Consider the following 22,137-nt stretch of genomic DNA (forward strand, 5'->3'; position numbering starts at 1 on the left):
CGGATCGTGGGAGGAAATCGGATTAGCCAGAGGAAACCCACGCAGACAGTGCTTGTTTTCACAGACACATTCCACTCCGCCTTCTTGCTGATTTGTGCTGCCCTTTGTGATGTGTTTGCTGCACGTGCGGGGCCGAGTCCGGCAGCGCTTCCTCACTGCTGAGATTGATTTCACTCAGTGGAGAAGCACAAAAACCCCACTAACATGTGGCTGTGACATCAACGGCTGGTGCATAACTTCAAGGTGAACCTGTGCCAAACACCATGCACTTCTTTGATCCAGCCTGCAAACCTGTTATATCTCACGGGTTAAAAATGCATCAAAGTTTGTTGAACCAATTCATCGCGCAGTATTTAGTTTACTGTTAGAATGGCAATATTACTGACAATGATCACAGCATAAGCACCTGGTGACACTGGAGGGCATAAGTCGCCTGAAGACTTCATTTTGAACCTGCTGACCTTCGCACCAAAAGCCTTTTGATCACTTAGCCCTTTCCCTGGAGACAGATGGTCACAGATACTGCCGCTAATGGGTGAAATCAGCGTCAAATTATTGCCGTCCAAACTTTCCAAGCTGCCTATATCAGTAACTTGGATGGTACAGTATTGCTCCCACAGAAAGAATCCATTCTGACAACATGACACTCCCAATTTAACCCAATTTGAGGTTGGCTCGCCCAGTAACTCCTCCACTGAAATGAACAGGCAGTTTCTATTATATGGCTTCTATTATTCTGGGTGTCCGCCACTGACTGGCAAGACAAAAGAGAGGGCTGAGTCAGATTTCACAACAAAGAGTCTTTAGTTGAGTTATCATCTCGGTCCCTTTACATGTGACTAAAACTTAAGTGATTAAGGTGAATTAGAGTCAGTAGTGGTTTTTGTTCCAAATTTTATTGCTCAAAAGGCTTCACTACTTTACATCACTGTGGCCAGTTTTTGGCTGTGAAACAATCTCACTGAATGTACATGTTGCATTTCATGTATTTTCTTCAGAGACCCTAGAATTGCACTGTAGCTGGAAACAAATTATGGCTACAGGGTAAATGCTATTATTTGAGTATATTTCTATTCTTCCTTTCTTTATTACACATAATGTATCTCATGGGGATCATGTAGAGGAGAGATCAGTGCACAGTGCTGTTGCTTTGCTGCTCTGTGGTTATGGGTTCAGATCTGACCATAGATCTATGGTGGTGTTCCTGAGGCTATCCTCAGGGTGTTGTTCCTTCTTACCCCAATACAAAAGTGTGCAGTTCAGAGGGAATTGCAACTCTGGACTCCTCAGTGTTGGTGAGCATATCTGTCTGCCTTCTCGAACTAACTCTGCTTAACCTGATCTGGACTGCAAATGTGGCTGACGATAATGAGAAAACGAGAGGACCACATCGACTATGAGTATCTAAGAAGTACTGCTCTAAACGAGACACTTCAAAACTAATCCAGCCTTTTCTACTGAAAGCTGCCTTGTTTCTTGTGCACCATAGAAAAACATCAAAAACAAGTCAGTGTAGTACCTGGAGAGCATGTTAGCTGAGCGGTTAGCATTGTAGCATCACCACTGCATGGCTGGTGGGTCTGTGTGGAAGTTTGTAGGTTTCCTCCAAAAAATTCCACAAAATGTGCAGTTTGGTGAAGTGGCATCTGCACGATGCCCATCGTATGTGTGCACACATGTCCGGCAATAGACTGGCATCCCGTCCAGGGCGTCCCCTACCGTGTGTCCTGTGGTTTCTGCAATAGGATTATTGAACTATTGAATCAATAGTTTTGGAAGACGGATGGAGTTATGGATGGTATATACTGGGGAAAAAACACAGACCCCAAAGATGGGGAATATTACCCCATGACAGCACGGGAAATCACAGCAAGCAGATTTCGTCGTCATGGATATGTGGAAACTATGGTTGATAGATGTGGAATTAGTAGAGCCAGGAGCATAGCTGAGACTTTGCCCGTGTCGCCATCTGTTTGGTGAACTCCAATGGAGTCCTATGCAGTGTGAGCTGCTCACTGCTCAGCTGCCGATATTTAAATCTGCCTCATAGTTCTTCTTGATTTAATGATTTGCTTTTGTAAATGCCATGGAAATACATGTAATCAACGCCTTTCACTGCAAATTAATGTTCTTGTTTTTTGTGTCTGCCGGTTTTTGTTGACATTTGAGCTCTAACTTAAAAAAAATATCTAACAACTACAACAATCATATATACAAAGGGACAGAAATCATTATGGAAAATAAACATTTTGGGAAAAAAAAAGCTGTGACTTAAACTAACATAGACGTTTATTGATTCAATATCATTTATCATTATTATTATTAATAATAATAATAAGTAATATTGTTGCCTGAAGCACTTTTAAAGAATCAAAAACAGTGCCACATACTTACATACAGTTAAGCATAACAATATTAGAAATAAATAGTGAATAAAAGCCAAAAGACTATAGAGGTGAGGAAATGCCATCATTTAGCGGCGTGGGGGTCCGCAAGGTGTGAGTCAACAATGCTAACCACTGTACAGATATCACTGCACAGATATATCACTGGCTGGGCACACACACACACATACACACACACACACACACATATATATATATGTGCACTGATATATTGTGTTACTGTATTTTTTTTTTGGATAAAATGCCATTATTTGATATTGGAAAAGAAAAACCTGTGGGGGTCCAAGGTCAGCTGCCTGCCCAGTTACCCATTGGCATGCTAAGACTGGGCAAACCGGAAAGCAGTGTGTGTGCACTGCTATCTTCTGACACATTGTCTGTGCGTCATCACACTGTCTGTACGTCAGCTCTCAGTTCAGTCATCTGCGAACCATTTTTCGCCTCTCTGTTGACCAATAGCTCTGCCAATTAACACTGCGTTCATACAGTGGCCCATTTCCAGTAGTGACCCAAAAACACACTTGCATAGGTTGATTTATGTTTTTTCCAATATGGGTATGAAACAATACATTCTATTCACACAGGTTAAAAACCACAGTATCACAATTTATCTGTGCAGTGGTTAGCACTGTTGCCTCACACCTGGGCATTCTGGGTTTGAGTCTCTACCCCAGTGTGATTTCTAAGGGTGCCCTGTGATGGATTGGTTCCCCATCATGGGTTATTCCCTGCCTTGCATGGGTAGCCTCTGGGATGGGCTCTAGACCCAAGCGACAGAAATGGATGGATGGGAAATATATGAGAAAACATCATTATTTAACATGATAAAAGCTATTCGTAAAGCTGCTTATATCCTGCTTATAAGTATACTTATATATTGTGTCCCAGTTATACAGTTGCTTACCAGCCTGCATGGAACATGAAGCTGGAAGAGTTGAAATGTGTCAGTGTACTTAAAGCTGTGTGATGGTGTCCCCAAATGGTCGTGCCCCCAGCCTCTATGCACTGACAGTGTCTGACTGACCAACCACACCTTAACAGAGCCAGATGTACCACTTTCAATCACGCGTCCACAGAAGTTTACCACTGCTTTGCGCTGATTTGCTAAACCTCTGTTTACTCGGGCGTCTCCCCAAGTGCATTGTGGGCGCCGTCCTGCTTTCTTCCCGGCTGATTCTCTGCTGTCAGGCCACATTAGATCACCTGAAACGTTCACAAGGTGGGGCTGAAGCTTCTCTAAGAGCCTTGAGAAGAAAAGCAGGGCGGCTCACCTTACGCCTCCTAAAACCTGCGGGATTTTCCTTAATCTTTTCTCTTATCAGAAAGCTTGGGATCTGAGCACTATCCCATAGACTGTGTCTGCCGTCGCATCCATTGGCATGCTTAATATCTAATGCATTTGTTTAGCAAGTAGTATGGGTACTAAGGACCTGGGCTTGCATGGCATGTTCGCTGATGGTTAGTCAAGAAAAACATTGTGAAGCCGTGAAGATGCATAACTGGGGACATCATTCATTGTGCTACGAGGACCACTTGAAAAACTGGAGCTTGGACAGTTGGGCATGTCTACACAAACATATTATAATACACAGTTATAATTTAGGCAATGAAGAATCACTTGTACAATATGGCATGATTATTTCATTCATTATCTTTTCATGTGTTTTATTTTTGCAACAGTATCTCTTTTTGCTCCCTGCAATATCAAATATGCAATTTCCTTTCATAAACCCTCAACTGATTAGCCTTGTTTTTCTTTCAGCACCACAACCGCTGTTCCCTCAACACTTACTGTGGGAGATATGTTGAACGTATAAAAATGTTTGTGCTCAACACTTTAAACATACAGTAAGTCTTCAGATGCAAGTGATTTTGTTGTTGTTGTTGTTGTTGTTGCTGCTGCTTTTGCATCTCTCTCGGCAATAATGCACTGTCAGGAGCTGTGTGCTATTGTAAGAAGGAACATACTGGCACTGTATTTCATAATTTTTGCCAAACGGGGACATTTGCTCAACACAATAATTTTTACTTTTAGATTCAAAATAATAAACAAGCATGTTATGACTCAAGAATTCAGTAGAACTCTGTATTATTTTGTGTTAACTACTTCATTGCAGGTAGTGGGGGTGTTGTTTTTGTTTTAAGGGTTGTGAACGAAAACACTGCAGGGCCATATATTTCCCCACCAGATAAAGTGATGCTTTCGCTTAGGGGAAATGTACAGTATTTTTCTTCGTATACAATAATGCCTTGCCTGAGGCTATGCACTTTATAAAGTAATCTTTTATACTTTTGGGGAAAATTGCACAGATTGAATCAAAAGTGTGAAATGTGATTTATCCAAGGTTACTTCAATTGGATCAAAGGATAAAAAAGTAATTTCTCTTAGCTACCACATCCCATACAGCAAATAACAAGTAACATTGTGAAATAAAAACACTGTAAGACACCATAGAAATGCTGATTCAGTAGCAATACCTGCACAGAGTTAACTGTACTAATCCATCCATCTTTCAGCCTGGACACTTTCCTAGGCAGCAAAAAACATGTCGAATGGGACATCAAGCCATTGCTGCCGGCACGTACATTGCCACACACTACGGGCAATTTAGAGACATCATTTATCTGAATGTCTTCGACTGACAGAAGGACACCAGGAAGACCCAGAGGAAACTCCACACACACAGAGAAAAGGCAGGATTCAAACCCTCAACCCGAGGTCACGACACAATGGCGCTGGTGAGTCACATTATAGATGCAGCGGTGCTTCACATTTTGATGATCTGCTTTGAAATCATCTGCATGTAGTGATAACATTAAAGCAAAGGGTTTACGATTAGATGTTTTTATGGCTAAGTAATAAGCTAGATTAATGACAAGTAGATTGTTTGGAAGAATGGTTCATTCGTGATGTTGGGATTAATGGTGTACCACATATGGCAATGTGCAAATCCTATTGCAAATATAAAATGAAAAACAGCAGTGTGCCATATATTACAGAATGAAAAAAAATGTTCCAGAACCTACCAAACAGCCATTTATACATAACATTTGGTAATAACAAAATATTAAGAGAATGCAGATCATGTAGGACGTACAGAACATGCAGTGGAGGTATACATATCACATGTCAGATTTGTAGCTGAATTCTTTTGGATTGGGAAACATCCATGTAACATAGGGATTGGAGGGTGGAAATGTGAGCTCTTTAAAACTATTGGGATTTAACAGACTGGGAGAGCGGAACATACATCCAAGACAGCCGTTTCAGCTTAACAAGGAGCCAGCAGGCTGGGGAAATATGAGAACACAGAAATAACAGCTTTAAACAGTAATTAGTGAATGATTATAGGTGAGTGGGTGGGTCTGTCCGCTCATTCTGTTTCCCTCCCTGGAAACTCCTCCGAGCAGATAAACAGGAGGTAGATACCAGATAAGAGGAAACCACAACTTCTGTGGTATATCTAGGAGGAAAAAAAACTAGTAGCTCATGACGAACCAGCTGCCGGACACCCTGTGGACCATCTCTCCATCCGTCTTCCATAACCGCTTATCCGGTACAGAGGCACAGTCAGCCTGGAGTGTATCCCAGAATGCACAGGGCATGAGGCATGGTACAATCCAGATGGGATGCCAGGTCGTGGCAGGGCACATGCTCACTCTCTATGGACAATTTAGAGATGCCAGTTTGCCGAACTGCATGCTCTTGGATTGTGTGGGGAAACCGGAGTGCAGAGGAAGTCTATGTGATACGGAAGATATGCTACATCAGAGCAGGGGGCAGGAGATGGAGGCCGTGACCCTGGAAGCGTGAGGCCACAGTGCCATTCACTGAGCCACAAACTACCGGAGGTGAACATCTTACCCACATACCAGAGGTCATGGCTGGAAGGGTAGCTTTCGATGAAGCTTCTCTAGGGACACCAACAAGTCACAGGAAGTCAGAATTTGGTGTTGGTGTTTGTAGATGATTTGTGGTTCTAGGCTTTGATGGAATTCCATCCTGAGGGTCGAAAACACCTGGACATGGATGGGGCAGGGGTGGGGGGGGGGCAAGAAAACCATTATACTTCTCATGTCTCCCTCGACGATTGCTTAGAAAGAAATTTAATAATCATATTTCTTCAGGTTCATAAGGAGCGGATGTCATTTTGTCAGGCAATGGACAGAGCAAATCTACTGATCGATCTTCCATAGGTGAACATTCAGCCCATAAAGGCAGCGCTAAGGAAAATCCATGATAGTAATCGATGGTTGGCAGCCTTGAAGCACCCATTTCAAACCATTCACTCTACATGGCAGAGAGACGCAGACTTACGGCAGCGGGTGTCCCTAACATTCTCCTGCTTCTTGAGTTTTAGTCATTGAACTGAGAACAGAGCATGCTGAAGGTCAGTTATTCAATGAAATATTGCATAGTTACATTTAAAATAGAATTGCTATCAATGTAGCCATAATGGACCAACCAGAAACATGTGCATGTTTTGTTTTTATATACAATTTAATGGAAATAACTTTAAATGTTTTTCTTGTCTGACCAGGCTGTGACCCTGTACTAGATACACAGTTATGGAAGACTTCAGTACCAAATGCAACAATAAAGAAATAATACAAAATGAATGATGTATATTTTACTCTTTCAGACACACATATATGCAGAGATACACATGCACAATGTTGGTATTATTAATCTAATTTGTCTGGTTTGTACAGATAAGCTTGGTCCATATTCTCATGTTTTACTAAAAGTCCTTTGAGCAGAGTCAATGGGTACTGTATGAATAGATAGTAACCAAGAGCATAACTTTGGTTTGAACATTAGGGGGTTGAGGTCTCTCCCCATTTCAGAGGAGACGTGATTATTAGGGGGTATTAGCAGGTTTTAATTATTGGGGGGGGGGTTACAACTCTCCTGTAATTTACGCTCATGATGGTAACACTTTACTTGAGGGGGTACAAATACTTAGTAGTTAATCAGTTATTATTGAAGTACAAATCATGAACATAATAGCTATTTGAAACAAAAAAATGCATCATGATTCATTAATGATGAACAGACATGGGAACAGTATTTAACATCATTTATTACTTGTTCCTTCAGTAATTCCTTCAGTAGTTCACAAAGGTTTAAAGAATTAGCAGATACAGTAACAAATACAGTGTATAGTAAAACATGTGTCACGATTCATTAATGATGAACGAACATGACACCAGTATGCAACCAAGTCTTAGTTGTGGTTAATTAACACATAAGTAATAGCATAATACTATATTATTTGTGCCCCCTCAGGTAAAGTGTTTCTGAATAAATATGGCCATGTTGTAAGTGTAACTAACGCAGCATCACCTCCCCCAGCAGCGGAGTGAGGATAATATGGTACTAGAGCGGCAAAGGCCATAGGCAGCGTCAGGCAAACAGGATAAGCTCAGCTAGTGACACATTTCCATCCTTTGATGTGACTCAAAGCTGGAAAAAAAAGAAAAACGAATCAAATTAAATTCTGGTTCAGGTATCGAGCTCTTCATTCTGTGCGGTAGCATTCTGGCCAAGCTGGATGGTGAAGATCCACTGGGCCCAGAGCGCCGCTGTGGCGATGAAATTCGATAAGACTGTTAGCTAAAACAAAAGAGTGAGATTTTCAAGGGCCCATTTTGTTATTGACTATCTCACCAATTAAAACTTTAATTAGATTCATAATTAAGCACAAACCCCTCTATTATCTTGTTATTTGGGTTAAAAAAAAAAATCACCTCTAGACTCTAATTGAGATGTAACCTCAACACCAATGGATCTTTTACCCCCTGAGAACAGGAGGACCTGTGTAATTCCAAATGCCGTCTCTGAAAAGGGAGGAGGACATGGCCCCTAGCCATCTTCAGCCGTCTCAGGAAGGAGAACCATCTGACAGAGGGTAATTGCATTGATTAGTTTCACCTGTCCCACATGCTGCACAATGGGTATAAATCTGTCTGTCAATCCCCCCCCCACCCCACCCACAACATGTTGACACTTGTTCCCCCGTTCATTTGCTTACCCTGTTCGTCTCAGACACACAATCTTGCTTGTGTTTGTTTATTTCTCCCTCCTCATCTGTGAACCCAGATCCTTGTTTCTGCTTTGTGTTGGTCCAGCACTACCACCTCCCTATCTAACCCAGACACGTGTTCCTCAAACCTACATGGGTCTGTTCACCATCTGGACTGGACACACTCCTATGGCTACATGCTCTATGCTGGAGACACATTTTTTATTACATGTAAAGTGTTTATGCATATATGTATTTCACAATATTGACTAATCGACAATCGAAAGTTTTTGTTGTGATTGCCCACTACTGGGATCAATGAAAATTATTCAACCTGCTTTAGGTTCTTCTGTCATTCTTATGTAAGAGGATAAAGAAAAATGCTACACTGAAATACAGAGCTACAGCCACCAATTTCTTCCTGAATAATCACTCATAATATAAGAGAAGGTTTCTGTGGCAAAATAATGATGAAAGTCCTTAATGGATAAATTACAATACAAGATAGAAATATGAATTTCGACTCATTTGGTTGATCTGGACCAGGATGGACCTGTTACTTATTCTTTGCATTAGAGGCCTTTCATCATTCCATCCCATTTTGCGGAATTGGGATTAGCAGGTCTTCCACTTAGAGATAGGAGATCTTTTCTGTGCTTAATTTGTATTTCAGAGCCACATGTGCTTGCCCATGGTTTGGCAGAGCTTTCCTGGCAGCACGAGTCACTGACAAGTTCTCGGGTTTATCCAGGAACTGTAGGATGCCTATTTGATACTTTCTCAACATATTTTCAGAAAGATTTTCATGAGCTATATTAGTATGTAAGCAAAGACTAAGGGCAAACACAAAGTTAAATTCTTACATCTGAACTATAATGGACTACGATGGATTGTCTTCTTATTTGAACTAGAATTAAATATGTAGAAGCACAGAAATTGGTAACACTTCACTTGATGGGACACAAATAATATAGTATTATACCATTACTTATGTATTAATTAACCACAAAGAAAGTTTTAGTTACTTACTGAACTCATGGTCATTCATCATTAATTAATTGTGACGATTGTGAAATATGCCATGTGATATCCGATGGAGTTGGGCAAGACATAATATATTGTATAAATAAGAGGATTTTTAAAAACCACAGCTATATAAATATAATATTTTAGGATGCCAAGTAGCAATAAAATAATCTTCACTGTAAATTATGGTTTAAAAGTGGCAAGGAGTCTAAGTAGGTTTGGAGTTTGAATCCCATGCCTGTGCTTTTTGTGGAGTTTGACTTCTGCACTTCAAAGACATGGACAAATGCTAATCAGCTTCACATACATGTATATGTGCTGTATTGGGATGGCTTCCAAGTGTAAGTTAGGGGTGTGTCCCCCCCCTCTGCCCGTCGCTGCCTGCAATAAGCCTCAGCCTCCCACGAAGTAGGATAGTAAGTTGTTGGTAGCCGGATGGGTGGGTTTCACAACCTGCTGTAATCGGAATTTTGTGGACAAAAACAGCTGACATCTGACATGTGGTGCTTAATTCTTTGGTGTTTAATTATTTCAATTTCCTTAAATTCAAGAGCGCATGATATTAATTTCTGCAGCTGAAAGCTATCCACTGGCACTCAAAATAAAGACATCCGTGATATAACCGTTGCATCCCTAAATCACAAGCCAGCCCTCGTTATTTTGTTTATGCAAGGCTGTGCACTTCCTTACTGGGAAATGCCACATCACGATAGGCCTGCAGGCGGAGGCGAAACTAAGACGGCAGGATTTCATCAACGTGGCACTTCACAAGTGTTCACATTTGGGCTTTCATCTGTCACTACAAGCGCATCCTGGCAGTGACTGAAATATGCTGCCAAGAGCAGAAACAATCATAGAGAGAGAGGCAGCGTGTCAGTCGTGGTGTGTACTGTTGCTCGTGGGCTTCCCGATTGAGGCCTGTCATTGACAGACACCATGTGGCCCTCGTTCTTGGAGAGAAATCACAATTTCATGGAGTGCTTTGAACAGTGTGCTGACTTATTTTTGCCTCAAACATTCTGAGGTAGAGGTGGGCGATTTTGGTCCTCAGGGGCTTCTGAAAGTGCTGTTTTTGTCCCGCGGCTTTTCTTAACACGTTGCTAACTAGGCTAAGTCACATGTATGTAATGCATGTATTTGTCGCAACCGCCATGCCGTTGTCGTTGTCATTTTTACAGCGCCCTGTTCCCTTTGCCTGTGTGGTTACCCCTAATGGATTTAGCTGCAACATTATTTAATACGAGGACGACATCACAGACAGAAATGATGATGTTCTTTACTTGGCAAGTTAATGCCCCCATTTTAAAAGCCACATACATTTGGCTGCTGTCATTGGCACACATTCTTCATTGGATCTCCCAGTTCAGAAGGCTTTATAACACTGACTGGACACCAAACGTCATGCACTGTCAACGACTGGTGTAACACATTTAACAATGGTTACTTCAATGGGTCCTGTTGCTGTAAACCCTTCAGTTATTGAGAGTGCTTATTAATCCCACCATCGTACACTGTTGGTTTATGTCTGCAGGAGCAATTCCGCCTGCTGAACCTTTCATGTCTTTGGACTGCTGGAGAAGGTCCACAGAATAGGTATGTCTACCACTGCTGGACAGAAAATTTAGAAAGGAACATTAAATTGTAGTATAAGTGTGAACAGATGTTGTCCTCTTGAGCTTTTGACACAGGCAACAGGCTGACTTATTGCACATATAATATATTGAACATATAATAGAATTACAACCATTGGCCAACAACTACAGCAATAATAAAAACAATGAAAATATGTAATCCTTATCATTACTTTGTAATGTCATCTCTTCTCCTCCTCTCACCACTTTTCCTAGTGAACATCACTGATGGAACATGCCAAGCAGGTCAGACCAGATTGGCTTTTCTACGTCTCCAGACCCCAGCTCACTCTGCCTCATCCCTTGGTGGTCCCAAGCCAGCTGGGAGATATAATCACTCAAGCCTGTCCCGCATCTGTTGCAGAGCTACCCCCAGTGGGATGTGCTTGGAACAGCCTGGAACATTCATGAACAATGGCTCTATTTTGACGTCCCTCTGAATCTCTGAACTCCTCACCCTGTCATGGAAAGTGAGTCCAGCAACCCCGTGGAGAAGCTTATTTTGGCTGCTTGTATTTGTGACCTTGCCCTTTTGGTCATTGCCCATGGCTAATTACCGGGAGCCTTAAATCCTGCTTCACCACGACGGAGCAGCCAAATACTCACAAAACTGTTGTCACCAAAATGATATACATGCCAACCTCACATTCCATCTAACCATCACAATTAAACAAGATTTCAAGATAAACCCCTTCACTCCAAGCAGAGCAATGCAGCCTTTTCGGAGTGACTACCAGGCTTAGAGGTAATTCTCATCCCCACCACTTTACATAAGGTATCAAATTGCCCAAATTCATGTGGGAGGTTCAGCTCAGATAAAATCAAAATCACAGCATCATATAGCAAGTATGTCACAGCATCATATACCCATCAAGCCACGGCTGTGCCTGAAACATCACAAATAGGTCTACAGACAAGACGCACCCTGGTGGGAGGCCAAAATCCAGCCTCAATGACTTCAGTTTTGTTCTAAGACACTCTCAGGAAGCCCCGACTAGTCACTTGGTCGTTCTGGTCTCCATATGTGCCGAATCCAACTCACTATCAAGTAATGATCTGCTCCTCTCATCACAGAAGTCTCCAAAGCACATGCTGTCAAGACAAAAGCAAAGTTGATCATTGGCTTTTTGCATAGGATGCTCTGATACTATGCACACTTATGGACATCCTTGTGTTTGAACACGGTCTTTATTTTGGACAATCCATAGCATGCACAGATGTTTAATAACTGTTCACCACTCAAGATTTAATCTGACAAGCCATTCTTCCCAATCACACCTTGCAGGTACTGTATCTCCATAATGCCCCGCTTGAGCATTATTTCCAAATTCCCAAATAGGATATTTCAAGCACCTTGCCCACTTTCTCTAAGGAGTCTGGGTACTCTATACATTCACAGAAAACAATAGTGATTTCCTCTTGGTAGCTTGAAGCAACCTTCTTGTCTGTCAGGGGTGGGTCTCAGTAACACTGTTCCAGGTAGGGTACAACGGATCTTTTTAGTAGATTTCATTGGAGGTCCTTGTTGGATCGTATTTTGTCTGGACTTTCCCCACATTGAGATCCTACCAGAAGCTCAGAAGCCCCCGGGATTGTGGAAGTCACACAAACTCCTCAACCACGTAAAGGTCATAATCCTTGGAGAGGATCCATGAAGACTAAAACAGAAAACTGGCACTGTGTCAAATGTTCTTTAGGGCGGGTGCCAGGTGGTAATTAATCGTGGAATGACTGTTGGCCCATGAAGAGTGTGTCAGATGTGTGGGTGTTTCATCTGGATGAGACAAACAGCCAGCTATAAAGAAATTGTCGACGGGTGCCACACCTGGACCTATAGGGACGCTTTCCATAACCTTCACTGAAGCAGCCCTCGCAGGGTAAACTGGAGTCTTGTGGTGAAGTGGGAGTACTAAGTCTTTTTGAACTTTTGGACTATAGCTCTTTGGAATGTGCTGCGTTGGTAGTCCCGGTGGGATTCCTAAATATACTTCTTTTTAGCAATTCTTCTAACGATTTTTTTTGTTTTCCTATTTATAACCATCTGCAGCCTGAAAAAGTGTCCGAGTCCTGCTTTTTGGGTAATTATTTGTGTATTTTTAAGGACTTTTCCCCCCTACAATGAATTTGATCGAAATCAAGGCTGTGGGAACGTTTCCATGGTCACCAACAGCAGAGGCAGCACGAAACAGGTAGAGATTCTCTGAAAGAGACCAATTCACCGTACATCTGAAGGGCTCATTTGTTGTATTTTGGTGCTCAAAAAAAATAAAAATAAAATAAACTAGACAAAAATGGAAAAGGTTAATGCATTCCACAATGTGGTAGGATTGCAAAATGGGTTTAGATACGGCCTGAAGTGACTTTAATATGCCACCTGTGTTTTTGTACTAGTCAGAAAGATATTCCACTTTAAAAGAGCAGTAAATTTCTGTTCTTTTTATATTTGAAGACTGCATATTCTTCAGTTTGTGCTTAATGCTTTTAATGGAATTTCTTTTTGCAGGTATTAGCAGCTGACTAAGCCTGCGTTTAATTTTTTCCCTTGAGTGTTGCAAATCCAAACCTGCTTTTATTAAAGCCAGTCAGTCAGTGCTCTGAATGAACAGAAATCACTGTATTTTATTAAAGAATAATATTTGAATAACCATGTTTTGTCCTTTAAGGACACTTCAAAATGCCACAGGTGATGGAAAATAGTGGTACATGTTTCATGAATATTAAATTAATTAATATTAATGTTATTGCCAAGTCTTTACTGTAACAATTTATCATACAGCCCAAATAAGGTTAAGTTTCTCTGTTTTCTTTTTCTCATGTGTATTTTTCTAAGACAGTGGCTTAAACTATAAGCTTATATATTTTTACCTGTAGAAATGATATATTTCAGGTCAACATAGAGTGAATATCCTATCGCCAAGGCCAAGTCTCATATTACCCAATTGTCCTATCATCTTATACAGTTTATCCTCCATGTTTCCGATCAGACATGTATACACTCTGGGTGAATGAGCCAGAGAACTACAGCTCTGGACATTAAGAATTTTTTTTAATGTTATTTTTTTTTTAAATCTGCATTTTTAATCCTGGTTTAATCATGGTTCTGCTGGCAGAAGGCTACTCTGAGCAGCACGTTGCTTCCTGGTTCAAAATTTCCAGACAAGAATAAGGTGAAGCAGGAGACACTGGGAAAGAGCAGAAACCAGTCAGGTAAAGGGCGGAAGTGACTTTCTAATGCCAGAGATGGCCTTCAACTTATCTGACACTTTCTCATGAATCAGAGGATGACATCAAGTGACCTTCAAAAGGAATGGGAAACATGAAGTGGTGTGAAGTGCACTGCTAGGACAGTTTGTATCAGGCTCCTAGTGTCACGTCACAGGAAGGACAGAAACGAAGGTGGGTGTGAGGAGAACCAAAAGGGGCTTTATTTAAACAAAACTACAAACAGGGCAAAAGGAAATGGACCACAAGGGGTCAAAAGGGGATAAGGAGAACCAGGAAACAACACAGGACAAACTGGAGAACACATGCAGGCAGCAACATCAATGACTGGACTGGGGACCTCAAGACAGGGAGGCGCTATATACACCACTGATAAGAGAACAGACGAGAGGCAGCTGGGGTGATCCACACGAGGGCTGTATCGAGAGGAAGAATTAAACAAGTAACAAGTGTGACTCGTTAGAGCCACACAACGGAGAGAATGAGGGGAGAGGAATGCAGGGCATGACACCTAGATGCAGGACTGAAGTCTCATAAAGCAAGGAAGAAACCCTTCATTATTGAGAGACAGTGAAGAACCAGGCTGCAGTTTGCAAAACAATATGTACATTATTCACAGATGCACACCTTTAAATTGAGAAATGAGTGAAACAAGCAATTTTGTGTGGTCTTGTAATTTTTTTCCAGAGCTGTATTTCTTTAAATGTGCTCTTGACCAATGCAGATTGTGTAATATTAGGACATATTCAGTAAAACACCAGTTATACTTTCTCGAGATTCTCTCTACCATCATTTCCTCATTAACCTTTACCAGGGTGGGGGCCATTCCGGAAAGCATTGATCAATTTCAGTCCAAATCAGGAAATGGAACTGGAGCTGGGATTGGAAAAAAAAACTACGGGGAACAGAATTGGAGTTGAATTTGAATTTCAGGGAGATTTAAGTTCCAACTCCAGTTCCATTTCCTGATTTGGACTGGAATTGATCAATGCATTCCGGAATGGCCCCAACCCTGACCTTTACTATACAGTAACATGTTTTAGAGAAAGCTGTAAATATGGAAATTTACTTGTATATTTTCCTTGTATACGGATATAAATTTTACAAGAGCTGTTTCGTTTCTCTATCAGCTTTTAAAAGCTAGTGAGTAACAGTTGGTAATGTTGCTAGAATGAGAGCATCTGTACGACCCAAAACTGCCTGGTGCAGGCATGACCGCAGTCTGACAGTCATGGTCCAGAAAGAGTGTCGCAAGAATTCGAGATCCCAGACTACAACACTCTTTCTAGAAGGACATTTAGAAGAAGACACACAGTTAAGTTTGGAGGAAGAGGCGTCGTGATGTTGGGAGCCTTTTCAGCTGCTGGCACTGGTGAACTGGCTGCCAGTTAATTCTGTTGAGTACAGGAGAATATAGCAGAAAGGTTAACTTCCCACTTGAGAAGCTGTTTGAGAATGGTCAGAAGTTATTTTTCAACAAGACAATGCTCCTGCCCACACTATGAAGACCACCAAGATGTAGCGTGAGAACAAGTCCATCAGTCTCATGTTTTAGCCTGGCCAGAGTCCAGATTTAAACCCTATTTTCTGCTACTGATCATCTGTTAGAATCCATCGAACTGAATGGATCAATGTTGACTCTATTTTCTGTAAAACTGCATGTGCAGGTTTGCCTGCAAGGCTTCAGTGTTTGAAGAAATGTGAAGGAAAAGCATATCTATAGTGAGGTTATTTTATGTAATTGTTTAATTTCCTGAATAGCAATTTGTTGTTAAAACCATGATGAACTTAATTTATACAATTTTTGACTTGACCCACTGTTTTTTTGCCCCAGAGCGTAAACAGTGGCCTGCAAAAGTAACGAACCCACTGCTAAAATGATCAGATTTGCCTGGATTACAAAAAATACATATAGTACATTCTTCCTGTCATTATTTTCATTGCATATTCATAGTCTCTCATAGTAAATTATCCAAAATCTTGGATATTATTTGTGCCCTGTTCTAAATTTATGACATTCAATTACTTCTTCTCTGACTTCACAACAATGGTCTTTATTTCTCCATCTTCACTGATAGCCTTTCCAATGACAATGAAACTGGTGGGGAGGGTAGTTACTACAGGTGGGGGCCAATTTTGAGACAAATGTGTTCTCAGTTAGAGAATGTGTCTCTTGTTCATCTGGAGCACGATGGTTGAATAAATATGCAAGCAGCATTTTCCAGTTTTTAATTTTCTTTGAAAGATTTGATTACAGGACACTCACACATTTGCAAAGGTGGAATTTGGGGTCAGTCATTTACCTGAATTTACCCGCATGCCCTTGGACCAGATGGACATGAGGAAAACTTGCTACTTCCTGAGGAACAAAGCTGGGCGGAAGTTTGAAGTCTGAAGCCATGAAGCAACAGTGATAATTCTAAGCATCACACTTATAGGCAAGTGGATTTTAGCACCTCCCTCCCTGCTAGTCCGGGGTTTTGTTCTGTCCCCACCCACATTGATTTTACTTGTTAATTCATTATAAAGCCTCTAATTACCTGGTCCAGGAATGTTGGAATGTTGTGAACTACAATAAATGTGGGCTTTTTTGGGGAGGGGGTTCAACATCAGTTCTGAACTTAACTGCCCCTGTTTGTAAATGCACAACAAAAGCTGTGAGACTAGGGGTATTTCGTGTTCTTTTTAATTAAAAAAATGTTAAAAATGTAAGCGTGTGTCCTTCATCTTCCTAATTTTCCCATAAAGACTGAAGTAGAGAGAGTTGATTCTTTTGTCAGCAAACTAGTGTAAGACCTTCAGGACCAGCCTGCTGAGTAACAAAATGCTATTTTCTGGCAGTAGAAGACCCTTGATCCAAGCAGTATATCTTACCGTCTGTGTTATATAAATGGTACTTATTATTGCAGTGTCGTTTTGAATGTGCACACATTATTATTTACCCATAACTGCTTATTTAGTTCAGGGTCACAGTAAGCCTACAATCACAGGAAACACTAGTCGTGGTCACTCTGGGTGGGATCATCAGAGGACACAGTGTATGGGTAACCTCAAATCATCACATGTGTTTGGACAGCGGAAGGAAACCTGTAGAAACATAGAGCCAGCAATATCACCGTGGCAGTGCTTAGGTGTATTATAAGTCATTCACACATCTTTCAACCGTTTCTCTTGTACCAGATTGCGGGGGGTAACTCAGGGAGCATAGGGCACCAGCATTCTAGACACACATACAGTATGTATATTTGGATTGCTGGAAGAACTGGACATTCCCACATTCAATTCAATTCCATTCCATTCCATTCCATTCAATTCAATTCAATTCAATTCAATTCAATTCAATTCAATTCAATTCAAATAACTTTATTTGTCCCCGAGGGACAATTAAAGACACACTGGGCAGTTGAACAAGGACAGGACACAATGACATAAAGTGCAACAGTATTTGTAAGATGCTGTGCAAAATTGGAGTCAATCAGGTAGATATGAACTGATAAAAATGTAATGGGAGGGATTGTTAGCGGGCATGGGGGGGCTCAAGTGCAGAAAGACTGACGGGTTCCAGTGCAGGGAGGCGGGGAGGAAGAGAAGGAGTTGAACGGCTCTGGGAACAAAGGTCGCTCTCCTCCTCTGTGTCCTGCAGCCGGGACAGCGGAGCCGTCGTTCTGAGGGGAGCCACTCAAACTCCGGGTACAGAGCATGGGAGGGTCCTGCAGAATCCTGCACGCTGTTCTCAGAGTTTGCTGCTCACTCAGGGATGAAAGTGCTCTGACCGGGAGTCCGATGATCTTGGAGCAGACTTTCCCTATGTTCTACAGGCGGGTCCTGTGCTGCAGGGTGGTGAAATGATACCAGCAAGCGATGGAGAAACAGAGGACACTCTCAATGAAGGAGTAGAAGAAGGTTCTGAGCATGACCTTGTTGACCCCAAAGCTGTTGAGCTTCCTTAGGAGATATCGCTGCTGCTGACATCTCCTTAGAATGTCCTCGGTGTTGGAGGCAAACTTTAGGGTGCAGTCGAAGATAGTGCCCAGATATTTGTACTCCTCCACCACCTCCACTGTCTGTCCGTGGATTATGCTGACAGATCCTGTCGCCAGCTCCCTCTGTTTACTGGAGAAGGTCACCACCATGTCCTTGGTCTTCTCCACGTTTAGTTCCAGGGAGGCATTGTCACACCACTGCACAAACTCACTAAGCACTGAGAGGTGCTAATGTCAGGTATACACACGGAGAACACGAATGGCCAATGTCCACCAAGCCGCCATGCTGCCTGTCTTCCACACCTCCGTACCAACACAGGATCGCAATGACCGCGGAAGCACTCTCAGGGACGACAGGACTGCAGTGAAGCAGGGCTGGGCCTGAAACACTCAGCTTTCTTATAGTTTATGTCATAATTAAAAAAAAAAAAACAATATGCCATTTTATAATCTTTCATAATCAGGTTACATGCTGTTGTGCTTCTGGCGATCTCAGTGAGGGCCTTAAGTACTAAGAAAATTATTCCACATGAAAGTCACGCCCCACATTTCTCACTTCCTGTAAGTTTTACAGTTCAATCATCCTGCTTTTCTGTAAGAGGAATAGAAACAGCAGCAAACTTAACTGGCTGTTTTAGTCAGTCTCAGCCTGAAAGATGTTGTTAGGGTTACTGATGACATTCAAAGGTAAACTATGAAGAATGGAGTCAGGAATCTATTTTTAAAACATGGAGCTGTAGAATTCTGCAGCATCTCTCCATATCAGTTAAAAGAGTAAAAAACAAAACAGTTTTCATGGTGGGTTTTCATGAGTATCCTGACTGCTTTTGCTCAACAAAGCCTGAATCACACACAGCATGTGGGTGTGTGTATTTGTTCCACAAATCATCCATTCGCAATTTAAACTTGTTCTTTTTTTGTCGCCCCAGATGCAGAACTTCCTGCTACCTGAAAATTCTCATACAACCTCCCCCCCACCCCCCCCAGAAGATTTCTCCTGTCAGAACCTCGGAATAACCCTCTCAGTTGAGTCCTCTGCTCAGACCATACCTGAAGACATCTGGACTCTGTATCTCCAAGCCTGCATGATAACCATGGCTCCTGAGAGTCCAGTCATCCTTTTTTTTTTTTTTTTTTTACAATGGAATTCTTACTTTTTTTTAAAATTAAGGTTCGAACACCAAAAACAATTAACAAAGATCAAACAACACAATTACAAGAATATGACAAAAAAGTAAAATAAATACCATTCAGTTTATATATCCATAGATGTGTATATGAAAATAAGGCTCATATATTATATATGAAATACATAAGCAAATGATTGTAAGATAATACCTGACAAATAACTACAGGCCCTTTTTTTGACACACGGGTGTCTCACATACTCTTACATAGATATTAACAACACATGGCTCAAAGAGGAAAAAGTAATTGTTTATAATGTATTGCATGCTTAATATGAGAGCAAACGTAATGCTTAACTAATATTGTCAAAACGACTATTGATTTATAAAGTATGGCAACACGACCATTTAAAAAACAAACAAACAAACAAACAAATAAAGTCACACAATTATAGTTAACATAATTGCAATTATAGTTGGATGAACACAACAAACCAGGCACACTTGTGAGAGTCTGTCATTGTCTGTTTGGTCTGGCGTGTTTTTTCTGCTAAGTATGCATGTACTCTATTGTATTCAGCCAATGTGATGTCTGTGTGTATTCGTTTCATTATGGAAAGGTGTGGGCGTATGGTTTAAGAGTTCTGTGTGGATGGACTACTGCGATATAGGGACTCCGGTCATCCTTAAGCACTGCCTTACCTGCGTGCCAGGTGGATGCCACCTGAGACAGTGACCATCCCTCATCTGTATTTAAAAATTTAGAGTCAGATGTTTGCATGAGCTGCATGCGTTTGGTCCACATGGATTCCTGAAGGACAAAGCGGAAGCCATGGAGATGTGATGACTACTGGCCACAAAGTGCAGTGAACTGGTCCAGAAAAAAGAATTTATTTCTTTTCCCTTGATCGTGATGGCCAGTGATTATGGAAGGAGGACCAAATCTAAAGTAATGATGTAATACAGCAGCAACCACTAAGCAGATGGAACAATGCAGGCGCTTTGGTCACCATGGGGAGCGGGAGAAAAATATGCTCAGGGCTACAGGTAAATTAGTTAAAATTAGTTAATATCCCTCATAAAACATTTCCTTAGCCATGTGGTTCAAATATTAGCACAATAAATAGAATATTTTTTTGCTTCTTTTGCTTTAAATTAAGGTTCAATTAGTATTTAGATTTAATTTCCTAAAATTTACTTTAAATGTAATGTACTATGACGACAGTATGCTGTAATTATAAGATACAACGGCATAACCGATGATAAATAGCTTTTCAGACTGCAGAGCACTTGAGTGTCAGATAATCTCAGTTGTGATACGATTGCTTCTCTTCTGAGAATTAGACTGAAACAAAGGCGCTGTGACATTATCGGCAATCGCAAGAGCCAATCAAATCTCAAAATAGATTAAATAAAAGTAACAATAAATGTACCAAGAGTACTTTAGAAACCTGAAAGCAACATTTTAAAGAAATCGCTTTTATTTACGCCCTAAGGCTTTAAGTAACCACAGAAATCAATATGAATGAATATGTTGTACCATTTGTTATTTAGTTTAGCATAATGAATCACTTGACATTTTATAGTGTGGACTATATTACTGACACACAATCCTGGGTTCCCCAGGTCTCATGCCCTCTGCATCCTGAGATCAGGCTCCCAGGAAGCCAGGGCTGGCCAACCCCGCAGGAATTTGCTGCAGCCCTAAGGGGGCGCTGTGTGGCTCAGCGTGCCCAGCCTCTGCGCCTCTGCTCAGAAGGTCGCCAGTTTGAGCCTGACCTCAGTAGAACATTCATGGGCCCATAGGCCCTTGAGCAAGGCCCTTAACCCCCAGCTGCCTGCTGCTTCACTATGACGCCCCCCACCCCCCCCAAAGCTTCTCCTCCCCTGTATGGGGAGCAAGATGGGGCAAAGGAAAAAGAGATAATCACATTCTTCAGTTCATGTTGATGCCAAGTTGAGCTGCTACTGAAGGGCCTGATTCTCTGCATCAGGAGTGTTAAATTAGGACTGTGCCTAAGCTCTGCATGGGAAGAGGGACAGATGGATGGAGTGTATCACGTCTGTCCTGGTTAATGATCATCTCATAGGGCCATAGCATCCAGGTGATTATGGCTAGGGGAATAAAGGAATTTGTCAAATATAATCCAATAATGGTAAACTTATACACAATCAGAACTACTACCTGATAAGCTTATCCCACAAATGATTTTTTTAAAGCTTTAAATGATGCCATGGGTTCTTTGGACTATAACAGAAATTAAGACAGTTCTCAGACATTAAAGACCCTTAATGATTTATTTGCGACGATGAGGTGTGTGAGTAGTGAAGAGGGACCTGCTCCAGGCTCTCTTCCAGCTTGGCATCTGCTAGTGGTCATTCTTCTGGAAAATAATGTCCTATGTTCTTCATTTATAGGAAATGGGGTTTCAGGGTTTAGAGTCTGTTTGTGAGCAGAAAGGCAGCCGGGCTCTTTTATGGATTCACCACTGACTGATGGGGAAAGAGATTTTATTGGTTGCTGGTAAATAGAGTTTCTCCTATATTCCCTCCAAACTTTTGTAACATATTCCATCGAATGTCATCCATGACAAGAATAATTTCTATAATATGTTGGCTATGGGACAACCACAGTCAATCAAAATAACATTATATAGGTAAGCTCTGAATTTCACGTCATTGCAGCGAATGCACTGTGCAGTACACACAAATAAATA

This window comes from Paramormyrops kingsleyae, chromosome 6 (assembly GCF_048594095.1).
Source record: "Paramormyrops kingsleyae isolate MSU_618 chromosome 6, PKINGS_0.4, whole genome shotgun sequence".
Taxonomy (NCBI): Eukaryota; Metazoa; Chordata; class Actinopteri; order Osteoglossiformes; family Mormyridae; genus Paramormyrops; species Paramormyrops kingsleyae.